Here is a 12,221-nt window from a genome sequence, read left to right as displayed (position 1 = left end):
TCCCACTAACCTAAACATTAAGCTGGCATTGAAGGGTGTGAATTACCCCGGCCAATCTGTTCTTTTAAATACAGCTTTTAGCAAGTTTTGAAAGGAGAAGAGCAGAACTTGCTATGCCAATAATATCGAGTCTTCTGTGGCGAAGTGGTTTTTGCATAGAAAACAAAGCGGTCAGTTGAAGAGGAATAATATCAGTACTTTGTTTAAAACTGTGTGTAAAAAGCTGTCTCTTTATCATTAACAATAAGTTGTAAAACGTGAATGGGGAGTGACAGTCTTCAAGTTTGTGAGAAGATCGCGCCCTGGTGGAATAAAGGCACGAAGAGCTTACAGCACCTAGAATTACCAGGCAGTATTTAGAGTAAAACGGTGTGTAAAAGCTGCCTTTATGAAAGAGAGAAAATAAAAATATATATATAAAATAGTAAAATGGAAGGGGAGTGATAGATTTAAATTAATCGTGAAGTGGAGCGCCCCCTGTATAAAGTAGAAGTGAGAAAAGCTTACAGCACCTGCCATTCCCATGTGGTCTCCCATCCAAGTACTAACCAGACCCTACCCTGCTTAGCTTCCAAGATCAGACGAGATCGGGCGTGTTCAGGGTGGTATGGCCATAAGCGAGAGACGCTACCAAAAACAGCCCTTTTGCATTACACGCGTCTATACATGCCAGTTAGTCCCATTGGATCCTACTCCTGGTTTTTTTTTTTTTTTTATCTGACTCACACTGCAGCACCACCATCCAATCGGCAGCGCCGGACCCACACCAAACATTCACCAAACTACTCATCCGGCAGCCTACCACAATTATTCCATTCTTTCCGCATCCGCACACTTCCTTCTTTTTAACTCCTTTTCACTACCGCACAGGTTAATCGCCGCACGTCACCCGCCGGCAAACATTACTCCTTTGCCTACTGCATGCAGGCTTCTCTTAACGACCCTCTGTTATCAACTCCGCTAACAGCCACAAAATCTCCGCCGCACGAAGCCCACTGGTAGCTGCTGAATCACATGCTTCCCCAAAACGTCGAGCTGTCAGAACACTGGGAGCTACACACACCAACAAGTCCATACTGCAGGCTGCAGCCAGAACTATTTTCTACATTCAAACATCGACGGCCTCTTCTCTCTAAAAATTTACCAGACCGCTTCTACCACCAGCAAAGAAGTTTCCATCCCTAATTCCTCTGTGATTCCCACTAACCTAAACATTAAGCTGGCATTGAAGGGTGTGAATTACCCCGGCCAATCTGTTCTTTTAAATACAGCTTTTAGCAAGTTTTGAAAGGAGAAGAGCAGAACTTGCTATGCCAATAATATCGAGTCTTCTGTGGCGAAGTGGTTTTTGCATAGAAAACAAAGCGGTGAGTTGAAGAGGAATAATATCAGTACTTTGTTTAAAACTGTGTGTAAAAAGCTGTCTCTTTATCATTAACAATAAGTTGTAAAACGTGAATGGGGAGTAACAGTTTTCAAGTTTGTGAGAAGATCGCGCCCTGGTGGAATAAAGGCACGAACAGCTTACAGCACCTAGAATTACCAGGAAGTATTTAGAGTAAAACGGTGTGTAAAAGCTGCCTTTATGAATGAGAGAAAAAAAAAAAAAATATATATATATATAGGGGTGGCATGGTGGTGCAGTGGTTAGCACTGTTGCCTCATACCTCTGGGACCCGGGTTCGAGTCTCCGCCTGGGTCACATGTGTGCGGAGTTTGCATGTTCTCCCCATGTCGTCGTGGGGTTTCCTCCGGGTACTCCGGTTTCCCCCCACAGTCCAAAAACATGCTGAGGCTAATTGGAGTCGCTAAATTGCCCATAGGTGTGACTGTGTGAGTGGATTGTGTGTGAGTGTGCCCTGAGATGGGCTGGCCCCCCATCCTGGGTTGTTCCCTGCCTCGTGCCCATTGCTTCCGGGATAGGCTCCGGACCCCCCGCGACCCAATAGGATAAGCGGTTTGGAAAATGGATGGATGGATGGATATATATATATATATAAAATAGTAAAATGGAAGGGGAGTGATAGATTTAAATTAATCGTGAAGTGGAGCGCCCCCTGTATAAAGTAAAAGTGAGAAAAGCTTACAGCACCTGGTATTCCCAGGAGGTCTCCCATCCAAGTACTAACCAGACCCTACCCTGCTTGGCTTCCAAAATCAGACTAGATCGGGCGTGTTCAGGGTGGTATGGCCGTAAGCAAGAGATGCTACCAAAAACAGCCCTTTTGCATTACACGCCTCTATACATGCCAGTTGGTCCCATTGGATCCTACTAATGTTCTTTTTTTTTTTTTTATCTGACTCACACTGCAGCCCCACCATCCAATCGGCAGCGCCGGACCCACACCAAACATTCACCAAACTACTCAGCCGGCAGCCTACCACAATTATTCCATTCTTTCCGCATCCGCACACTTCCTTCTTTTTAACTCCTTTTCACTACCGCACAGGTTAATCGCCGCACGTCACCCGCCGGCAAACATTACTCCTTTGCCTACTGCATGCAGGCTTCTCTTAACGACCCTCTGTTATCAACTCCGCTAACAGCCACAAAATCTCCGCCGCACGAAGCCCACTGGTAGCTGCTGAATCACATGCTTCCCCAAAACGTCGCGCTGTCAGAACACTGGGAGCTACACACACCAACAAGTCCATACTGCAGGCTGCAGCCAGAACAATTTTCTACATTCAAACATCGACGGCCTCTTCTCTCTAAAAATTCACCAGACCGCTTCTACCACCAGCAAAGAAGTTTCCATCCCTAATTCCTCTGTGATTCCCACTAACCTAAACATTAAGCTGGCATTGAAGGGTGTGAATTACCCCGGCCAATCTGTTCTTTTAAATACAGCTTTTAGCAAGTTTTGAAAGGAGAAGAGCAGAACTTGCTATGCCAATAATATCGAGTCTTCTGTGGCGAAGTGGTTTTTGCATAGAAAACAAAGTGGTCAGTTGAAGAGGAATAATATCAGTACTTTGTTTAAAACTGTGTGTAAAAAGCTGTCTCTTTATCATTAACAATAAGTTGTAAAACGTGAATGGGGAGTGACAGTCTTCAAGTTTGTGAGAAGATCGCGCCCTGGTGGAATAAAGGCACGAAGAGCTTACAGCACCTAGAATTACCAGGCAGTATTTAGAGTAAAACGGTGTGTAAAAGCTGCCTTTATGAAAGAGAGAAAATAAAAATATATATATAAAATAGTAAAATGGAAGGGGAGTGATAGATTTAAATTAATCGTGAAGTGGAGCGCCCCCTGTATAAAGTAAAAGTGAGAAAAGCTTACAGCACCTGGTATTCCCAGGTGGTCTCCCATCCAAGTACTAAACAGACCCTACCCTGCTTGGCTTCCGAGATCAGACGAGATCAGGCGTGTTCAGGGTGGTATGGCCGTTAGCGAGAGATGCTACCAAAAACAGCCCTTTTGCATTACACGCCTCTATACATGCCAGTTGGTCCCATTGGATCCTACTCCTGGTTTTTTTTTTTTTTTTTATCTGACTCACACTGCAGCCCCACCATCCAATCGGCAACGCCGGACCCACACCAAACATTCACCAAACTACTCAGCCGGCAGCCTACCACAATTATTCCATTCTTTCCGCATCCGCACACTTCCTTCTCTTTAACTCCTTTTCACTACCGCACAGGTTAATCGCCGCACGTCCCCCGCCAGCAAACATTACTCCTTTGCCTACTGCATGCAGGCTTCTCTTAACGACCCTCTGTTATCAACTCCGCTAACAGCCACAAAATCTCCGCCGCGCGAAGCCCACTGGTAGCTGCTGAATCACATGCTTCCCCAAAACGTCGCGCTGTCAGAACACTGGGAGCTACACGCACCAACAAGTCCATACTGCAGGCTGCAGCCAGAACAATTTTCTACATTCAAACATCGACGGCCTCTTCTCTTTAAAAATTCACCAGACCGCTTCTACCACCAGCAAAGAAGTTTCCATCCCTAATTCCTCTGTGATTCCCACTAACCTAAACATTAATCTGGCATTGAAGGGTGTGAATTACCCCGGCCAACCTGCTCTTTTAAATACAGCTTTTAGCAAGTTTTGAAAGGAGGAGAAGAGCAGATAATATGCCAATAATATCGAATATTCTGTGGTGAAGTGGTTTTTGCATAGAAAACAAAGCGGTGAGTTGAAGAAGAATTATATCAGTACTTTGTTTAAAACTGTGTGTAAAAAGCTGTCTCTTTATTATTAACAATAAGTTGTAAAACGTGAATGTGGAGTGACAGTTTTCAAGTTTGTGAGAAGATCGCGCCCTGGTGGAATAAAGGCACGAACAGCTTACAGCACCTAGAATTACCAGGCAGTATTTAGAGTAAAACGGTGTGTAAAAGCTGCCTTTATGAATGAGAGAAAAAAAAAAATATATATATATAAAATAGTAAAATGGAAGGGGAGTGATAGATTTAAATTAATCGTGAAGTGGAGCGCCCCCTGTATAAAGTAAAAGTGAGAAAAACTTACAGCACCTGGTATTCCCAGGTGGTCTCCCATCCAAGTACTAACCAGACCTTACCTTGCTTAGCTTCCAAGATCAGACAAGATCGGGCGTGTTCAGGGTGGTATGGCCGTAAGCGAGAGACGCTACCAAAAACAGCCCTTTTGCATTACACGCCTCTATACATGCCAGTTGGTCCCATTGGATCCTACTAATGTTTTTTTTTTTTTTATCTGACTCACACTGCAGCCCCACCATCCAATCGGCAGCGCCGGACCCACACCAAACATTCACCAAACTACTCAGCCGGCAGCCTACCACAATTATTCCATTCTTTCCGCATCCGCACACTTCCTTCTTTTTAACTCCTTTTCACTACCGCACAGGTTAATCGCCGCACGTCACCCGCCGGCAAACATTACTCCTTTGCCTACTGCATGCAGGCTTCTCTTAACGACCCTCTGTTATCAACTCCGCTAACAGCCACAAAATCTCCGCCGCACGAAGCCCACTGGTAGCTGCTGAATCACATGCTTCCCCAAAACGTCGCGCTGTCAGAACACTGGGAGCTACACACACCAACAAGTCCATACTGCAGGCTGCAGCCAGAACAATTTTCTACATTCAAACATCGACGGCCTCTTCTCTCTAAAAATTCACCAGACCGCTTCTACCACCAGCAAAGAAGTTTCCATCCCTAATTCCTCTGTGATTCCCACTAACCTAAACATTAAGCTGGCATTGAAGGGTGTGAATTACCCCGGCCAATCTGTTCTTTTAAATACAGCTTTTAGCAAGTTTTGAAAGGAGAAGAGCAGAACTTGCTATGCCAATAATATCGAGTCTTCTGTGGCGAAGTGGTTTTTGCATAGAAAACAAAACGGTCAGTTGAAGAGGAATAATATCAGTACTTTGTTTAAAACTGTGCGTAAAAAGCTGTCTCTTTATCATTAACAATAAGTTGTAAAACGTGAATGGGGAGTGAAAGTCTTCAAGTTTGTGAGAAGATCGCTCCCTGGTGGAATAAAGGCACGAACAGCTTACAGCACCTAGAATTACCAGGAAGTATTTAGAGTAAAACGGTGTGTAAAAGCTGCCTTTATGAAAGAGAGAAAATAAAAATATATATATAAAATAGTAAAATGGAAGGGGAGTGATAGATTTAAATTAATCGTGAAGTGGAGCGCCCCCTGTATAAAGTAAAAGTGAGAAAAGCTTACAGCACCTGGTATTCCCAGGTGGTCTCCCATCCAAGTACTAACCAGACCCTACCCTGCTTGGCTTCCGAGATCAGACGAGATCGGGCGTGTTCAGGGTGGTATGGCCGTAAGCGAGAGATGCTACCAAAAACAGCCCTTTTGCATTACACGCCTCTATACATGCCAGTTGGTCCCATTGGATACTACGAATGTTCTTTTTTTTTTTTTATCTGACTCACACTGCAGCCCCACTATCCAATCGGCAGCGCCGGACCCACACCAAACATTCACCAAACTACTCAGCCGGCAGCCTACCACAATTATTCCATTCTTTCCGCATCCGCACACTTCCTTCTCTTTAACTTCTTTTCACTACCGCACAGGTTAATCGCCGCACGTCCCCCGCCAGCAAACATTACTCCTTTGCCTACTGCATGCAGGCTTCTCTTAACAACCCTCTGTTATCAACTCCGCTAACAGCCACAAAATCTCCGCCGCACGAAGCCCACTGGTAGCTGCTGAATCACATGCTTCCCCAAAACGTTGTGCTGTCAGAACACTGGGAGCTACACACACCAACAAGTCCATACTGCAGGCTGCAGCCAGAACAATTTTCTACATTCAAACATCGACGGCCTCTTCTCTCTAAAAATTCACCAGACCGCTTCTACCACCAGCAAAGAAGTTTCCATCCCTAATTCCTCTGTGATTCCCACTAACCTAAACATTAAGCTGGCATTGAAGGGTGTGAATTACCCCGGCCAATCTGTTCTTTTAAATACAGCTTTTAGCAAGTTTTGAAAGGAGAAGAGCAGAACTTGCTATGCCAATAATATCGAGTCTTCTGTGGCGAAGTGGTTTTTGCATAGAAAACAAAGCGGTCAGTTGAAGAGGAATAATATCAGTACTTTGTTTAAAACTGTGTGTAAAAAGCTGTCTCTTTATCATTAACAATAAGTTGTAAAACGTGAATGGGGAGTGACAGTCTTCAAGTTTGTGAGAAGATCGCGCCCTGGTGGAATAAAGGCACGAAGAGCTTACAGCACCTAGAATTACCAGGCAGTATTTAGAGTAAAACGGTGTGTAAAAGCTGCCTTTATGAAAGAGAGAAAATAAAAATATATATATAAAATAGTAAAATGGAAGGGGAGTGATAGATTTAAATTAATCGTGAAGTGGAGCGCCCCCTGTATAAAGTAGAAGTGAGAAAAGCTTACAGCACCTGCCATTCCCATGTGGTCTCCCATCCAAGTACTAACCAGACCCTACCCTGCTTAGCTTCCAAGATCAGACGAGATCGGGCGTGTTCAGGGTGGTATGGCCATAAGCGAGAGACGCTACCAAAAACAGCCCTTTTGCATTACACGCGTCTATACATGCCAGTTAGTCCCATTGGATCCTACTCCTGGTTTTTTTTTTTTTTTTATCTGACTCACACTGCAGCACCACCATCCAATCGGCAGCGCCGGACCCACACCAAACATTCACCAAACTACTCATCCGGCAGCCTACCACAATTATTCCATTCTTTCCGCATCCGCACACTTCCTTCTTTTTAACTCCTTTTCACTACCGCACAGGTTAATCGCCGCACGTCACCCGCCGGCAAACATTACTCCTTTGCCTACTGCATGCAGGCTTCTCTTAACGACCCTCTGTTATCAACTCCGCTAACAGCCACAAAATCTCCGCCGCACGAAGCCCACTGGTAGCTGCTGAATCACATGCTTCCCCAAAACGTCGAGCTGTCAGAACACTGGGAGCTACACACACCAACAAGTCCATACTGCAGGCTGCAGCCAGAACTATTTTCTACATTCAAACATCGACGGCCTCTTCTCTCTAAAAATTTACCAGACCGCTTCTACCACCAGCAAAGAAGTTTCCATCCCTAATTCCTCTGTGATTCCCACTAACCTAAACATTAAGCTGGCATTGAAGGGTGTGAATTACCCCGGCCAATCTGTTCTTTTAAATACAGCTTTTAGCAAGTTTTGAAAGGAGAAGAGCAGAACTTGCTATGCCAATAATATCGAGTCTTCTGTGGCGAAGTGGTTTTTGCATAGAAAACAAAGCGGTGAGTTGAAGAGGAATAATATCAGTACTTTGTTTAAAACTGTGTGTAAAAAGCTGTCTCTTTATCATTAACAATAAGTTGTAAAACGTGAATGGGGAGTAACAGTTTTCAAGTTTGTGAGAAGATCGCGCCCTGGTGGAATAAAGGCACGAACAGCTTACAGCACCTAGAATTACCAGGAAGTATTTAGAGTAAAACGGTGTGTAAAAGCTGCCTTTATGAATGAGAGAAAAAAAAAAAAAATATATATATATATAGGGGTGGCATGGTGGTGCAGTGGTTAGCACTGTTGCCTCATACCTCTGGGACCCGGGTTCGAGTCTCCGCCTGGGTCACATGTGTGCGGAGTTTGCATGTTCTCCCCATGTCGTCGTGGGGTTTCCTCCGGGTACTCCGGTTTCCCCCCACAGTCCAAAAACATGCTGAGGCTAATTGGAGTCGCTAAATTGCCCATAGGTGTGACTGTGTGAGTGGATTGTGTGTGAGTGTGCCCTGAGATGGGCTGGCCCCCCATCCTGGGTTGTTCCCTGCCTCGTGCCCATTGCTTCCGGGATAGGCTCCGGACCCCCCGCGACCCAATAGGATAAGCGGTTTGGAAAATGGATGGATGGATGGATATATATATATATATAAAATAGTAAAATGGAAGGGGAGTGATAGATTTAAATTAATCGTGAAGTGGAGCGCCCCCTGTATAAAGTAAAAGTGAGAAAAGCTTACAGCACCTGGTATTCCCAGGAGGTCTCCCATCCAAGTACTAACCAGACCCTACCCTGCTTGGCTTCCGAGATCAGACGAGATCAGGCGTGTTCAGGGTGGTATGGCCGTTAGCGAGAGATGCTACCAAAAACAGCCCTTTTGCATTACACGCCTCTATACATGCCAGTTGGTCCCATTGGATCCTACTCCTGGTTTTTTTTTTTTTTTTTATCTGACTCACACTGCAGCCCCACCATCCAATCGGCAACGCCGGACCCACACCAAACATTCACCAAACTACTCAGCCGGCAGCCTACCACAATTATTCCATTCTTTCCGCATCCGCACACTTCCTTCTCTTTAACTCCTTTTCACTACCGCACAGGTTAATCGCCGCACGTCCCCCGCCAGCAAACATTACTCCTTTGCCTACTGCATGCAGGCTTCTCTTAACGACCCTCTGTTATCAACTCCGCTAACAGCCACAAAATCTCCGCCGCGCGAAGCCCACTGGTAGCTGCTGAATCACATGCTTCCCCAAAACGTCGCGCTGTCAGAACACTGGGAGCTACACGCACCAACAAGTCCATACTGCAGGCTGCAGCCAGAACAATTTTCTACATTCAAACATCGACGGCCTCTTCTCTTTAAAAATTCACCAGACCGCTTCTACCACCAGCAAAGAAGTTTCCATCCCTAATTCCTCTGTGATTCCCACTAACCTAAACATTAATCTGGCATTGAAGGGTGTGAATTACCCCGGCCAACCTGCTCTTTTAAATACAGCTTTTAGCAAGTTTTGAAAGGAGGAGAAGAGCAGATAATATGCCAATAATATCGAATATTCTGTGGTGAAGTGGTTTTTGCATAGAAAACAAAGCGGTGAGTTGAAGAAGAATTATATCAGTACTTTGTTTAAAACTGTGTGTAAAAAGCTGTCTCTTTATTATTAACAATAAGTTGTAAAACGTGAATGTGGAGTGACAGTTTTCAAGTTTGTGAGAAGATCGCGCCCTGGTGGAATAAAGGCACGAACAGCTTACAGCACCTAGAATTACCAGGCAGTATTTAGAGTAAAACGGTGTGTAAAAGCTGCCTTTATGAATGAGAGAAAAAAAAAAATATATATATATAAAATAGTAAAATGGAAGGGGAGTGATAGATTTAAATTAATCGTGAAGTGGAGCGCCCCCTGTATAAAGTAAAAGTGAGAAAAACTTACAGCACCTGGTATTCCCAGGTGGTCTCCCATCCAAGTACTAACCAGACCTTACCTTGCTTAGCTTCCAAGATCAGACAAGATCGGGCGTGTTCAGGGTGGTATGGCCGTAAGCGAGAGACGCTACCAAAAACAGCCCTTTTGCATTACACGCCTCTATACATGCCAGTTGGTCCCATTGGATCCTACTAATGTTTTTTTTTTTTTTATCTGACTCACACTGCAGCCCCACCATCCAATCGGCAGCGCCGGACCCACACCAAACATTCACCAAACTACTCAGCCGGCAGCCTACCACAATTATTCCATTCTTTCCGCATCCGCACACTTCCTTCTCTTTAACTCCTTTTCACTACCGCACAGGTTAATCGCTGCACGTCCCCCGCCAGCAAACATTACTCCTTTGCCTACTGCATGCAGGCTTCTCTTAACGACCCTCTGTTGTCAACTCCGCTAACAGCCACAAAATCTCCGCCGCACGAAGCCCACTGGTAGCTGCTGAATCACATGCTTCCCCAAAACGTCGCGCTGTCAGAACACTGGGAGCTACACACACCAACAAGTCCATACTGCAGGCTGCAGCCAGAACAATTTTCTACATTCAAACATCGACGGCCTCTTCTCTCTAAAAATTCACCAGACCGCTTCTACCACCAGCAAAGAAGTTTCCATCCCTAATTCCTCTGTGATTCCCACTAACCTAAACATTAATCTGGCATTGAAGGGTGTGAATTACCCCGGCCAACCTGCTCTTTTAAATACAGCTTTTAGCAAGTTTTGAAAGGAGGAGAAGAGCAGATAATATGCCAATAATATCGAATATTCTGTGGTGAAGTGGTTTTTGCATAGAAAACAAAGCGGTGAGTTGAAGAAGAATTATATCAGTACTTTGTTTAAAACTGTGTGTAAAAAGCTGTCTCTTTATTATTAACAATAAGTTGTAAAACGTGAATGTGGAGTGACAGTTTTCAAGTTTGTGAGAAGATCGCGCCCTGGTGGAATAAAGGCACGAACAGCTTACAGCACCTAGAATTACCAGGCAGTATTTAGAGTAAAACGGTGTGTAAAAGCTGCCTTTATGAATGAGAGAAAAAAAAAAATATATATATATAAAATAGTAAAATGGAAGGGGAGTGATAGATTTAAATTAATCGTGAAGTGGAGCGCCCCCTGTATAAAGTAAAAGTGAGAAAAACTTACAGCACCTGGTATTCCCAGGTGGTCTCCCATCCAAGTACTAACCAGACCTTACCTTGCTTAGCTTCCAAGATCAGACAAGATCGGGCGTGTTCAGGGTGGTATGGCCGTAAGCGAGAGATGCTACCAAAAACAGCCCTTTTGCATTACACGCCTCTATACATGCCAGTTGGTCCCATTGGATCCTACTAATGTTTTTTTTTTTTTTATCTGACTCACACTGCAGCCCCACCATCCAATCGGCAGCGCCGGACCCACACCAAACATTCACCAAACTACTCAGCCGGCAGCCTACCACAATTATTCCATTCTTTCCGCATCCGCACACTTCCTTCTCTTTAACTCCTTTTCACTACCGCACAGGTTAATCGCCGCACGTCCCCCGCCGGCAAACATTACTCCTTTGCCTACCGCATGCAGGCTTCTCTTAACGACCCTCTGTTATCAACTCCGCTAACAGCCACAAAATCTCCGCCGCACGAAGCCCATTGGTAGCTGCTGAATCACATGCTTCCCCAAAACGTCGCGCTGTCAGAACACTGGGAGCTACACACACCAACAAGTCCATACTGCAGGCTGCAGCCAGAACAATTTTCTACATTCAAACATCGACGGCCTCTTCTCTCTAAAAATTCACCAGACCGCTTCTACCACCAGCAAAGAAGTTTCCATCCCTAATTCCTCTGTGATTCCCACTAACCTAAACATTAATCTGGCATTGAAGGGTGTGAATTACCCCGGCCAACCTGCTCTTTTAAATACAGCTTTTAGCGAGTTTTGAAAGGAGGAGAAGAGCAGACCTTGCTATGCCAATAATATCGAGTCTTCTGTGGTGAAGTGGTTTTTGCATAGAAAACAAAGTGGTGAGTTGAAGAGGAATTATATCAGTACTTTGTTTAAAACTGTGTGTAAAAAGCTGTCTCTTTATTATTAACAATAAGTTGTAAAACGTGAATGGGGAGTGACAGTCTTCAAGTTTGTGAGAAGATCGCACACTGGTGGAATAAAGGCACGAACAGCTTACAGCACCTAGAATTACCAGGCAGTATTTAGAGTAAAACGGTGTGTAAAAGCTGCCTTTATGAAAGAGAGAAAATATATATATATATATAAAATAGTAAAATGGAAGGGGAGTGATAGATTTAAATTAATCGTGAAGTGGAGCGCCCCCTGTATAAAGTAAAAGTGAGAAAAGCTTACAGCACCTGGTATTCCCAGGTGGTTTCCCTTCCAAGTACTAACCAGACCATACTCTGCTTAGCTTCCAAGATCACGCGTGTTCAGGGTGGTATGGCCGTAAGCAAGAACTGCTAACAAAAACAGCCCTTTTGCATTACACGCCTCTATACATGCCAGTTGGTCCCATTGGAT

At 44.6% G+C, this 12,221-nt stretch overlaps 2 protein-coding genes, 6 non-coding genes and 4 pseudogenes across 8 annotated transcripts in view; 2 read left to right on the top strand and 10 right to left on the bottom strand.

The window, feature by feature from the left end:
• The window catches only part of LOC125715120 (uncharacterized), a 1,180,389-nt gene that overhangs the window by 619,740 nt on the left and 548,428 nt on the right, over nt 1-12,221 (top strand). The window lies entirely within an intron of this gene.
• Nucleotides 1-12,221, top strand: part of LOC125715114 (uncharacterized) — a 935,270-nt gene that overhangs the window by 621,508 nt on the left and 301,541 nt on the right. The window lies entirely within an intron of this gene.
• On the bottom strand, nt 501-619 carry LOC125736549 (5S ribosomal RNA). The gene has a single exon (XR_007395827.1). It is a non-coding gene; the product is annotated as a 5S ribosomal RNA (ribosomal RNA).
• LOC125730483 (5S ribosomal RNA) lies at nt 2,081-2,199 on the bottom strand. The gene has a single exon (XR_007390801.1). It is a non-coding gene; the product is annotated as a 5S ribosomal RNA (ribosomal RNA).
• Nucleotides 3,278-3,396, bottom strand: LOC125736188 (5S ribosomal RNA). The gene has a single exon (XR_007395473.1). It is a non-coding gene; the product is annotated as a 5S ribosomal RNA (ribosomal RNA).
• LOC125731354 (5S ribosomal RNA) lies at nt 4,479-4,597 on the bottom strand (annotated as a pseudogene).
• On the bottom strand, nt 5,673-5,791 carry LOC125733016 (5S ribosomal RNA). The gene has a single exon (XR_007392374.1). It is a non-coding gene; the product is annotated as a 5S ribosomal RNA (ribosomal RNA).
• On the bottom strand, nt 6,869-6,987 carry LOC125736548 (5S ribosomal RNA). Its single transcript, XR_007395826.1, has one exon. It is a non-coding gene; the product is annotated as a 5S ribosomal RNA (ribosomal RNA).
• Nucleotides 8,449-8,567, bottom strand: LOC125735103 (5S ribosomal RNA). Its single transcript, XR_007394402.1, has one exon. It is a non-coding gene; the product is annotated as a 5S ribosomal RNA (ribosomal RNA).
• LOC125731353 (5S ribosomal RNA) lies at nt 9,650-9,768 on the bottom strand (annotated as a pseudogene).
• Nucleotides 10,847-10,965, bottom strand: LOC125731352 (5S ribosomal RNA; annotated as a pseudogene).
• LOC125732311 (5S ribosomal RNA) lies at nt 12,044-12,152 on the bottom strand (annotated as a pseudogene).

The sequence above is a fragment of the Brienomyrus brachyistius genome, chromosome 2 (genome assembly GCF_023856365.1).
Source record: "Brienomyrus brachyistius isolate T26 chromosome 2, BBRACH_0.4, whole genome shotgun sequence".
NCBI classification, from domain to species: domain Eukaryota; kingdom Metazoa; phylum Chordata; class Actinopteri; order Osteoglossiformes; family Mormyridae; genus Brienomyrus; species Brienomyrus brachyistius.
The sequence above is the reverse complement of the archived record's forward strand: the minus strand, read 5'-3'. Positions and strand labels throughout refer to the sequence as shown.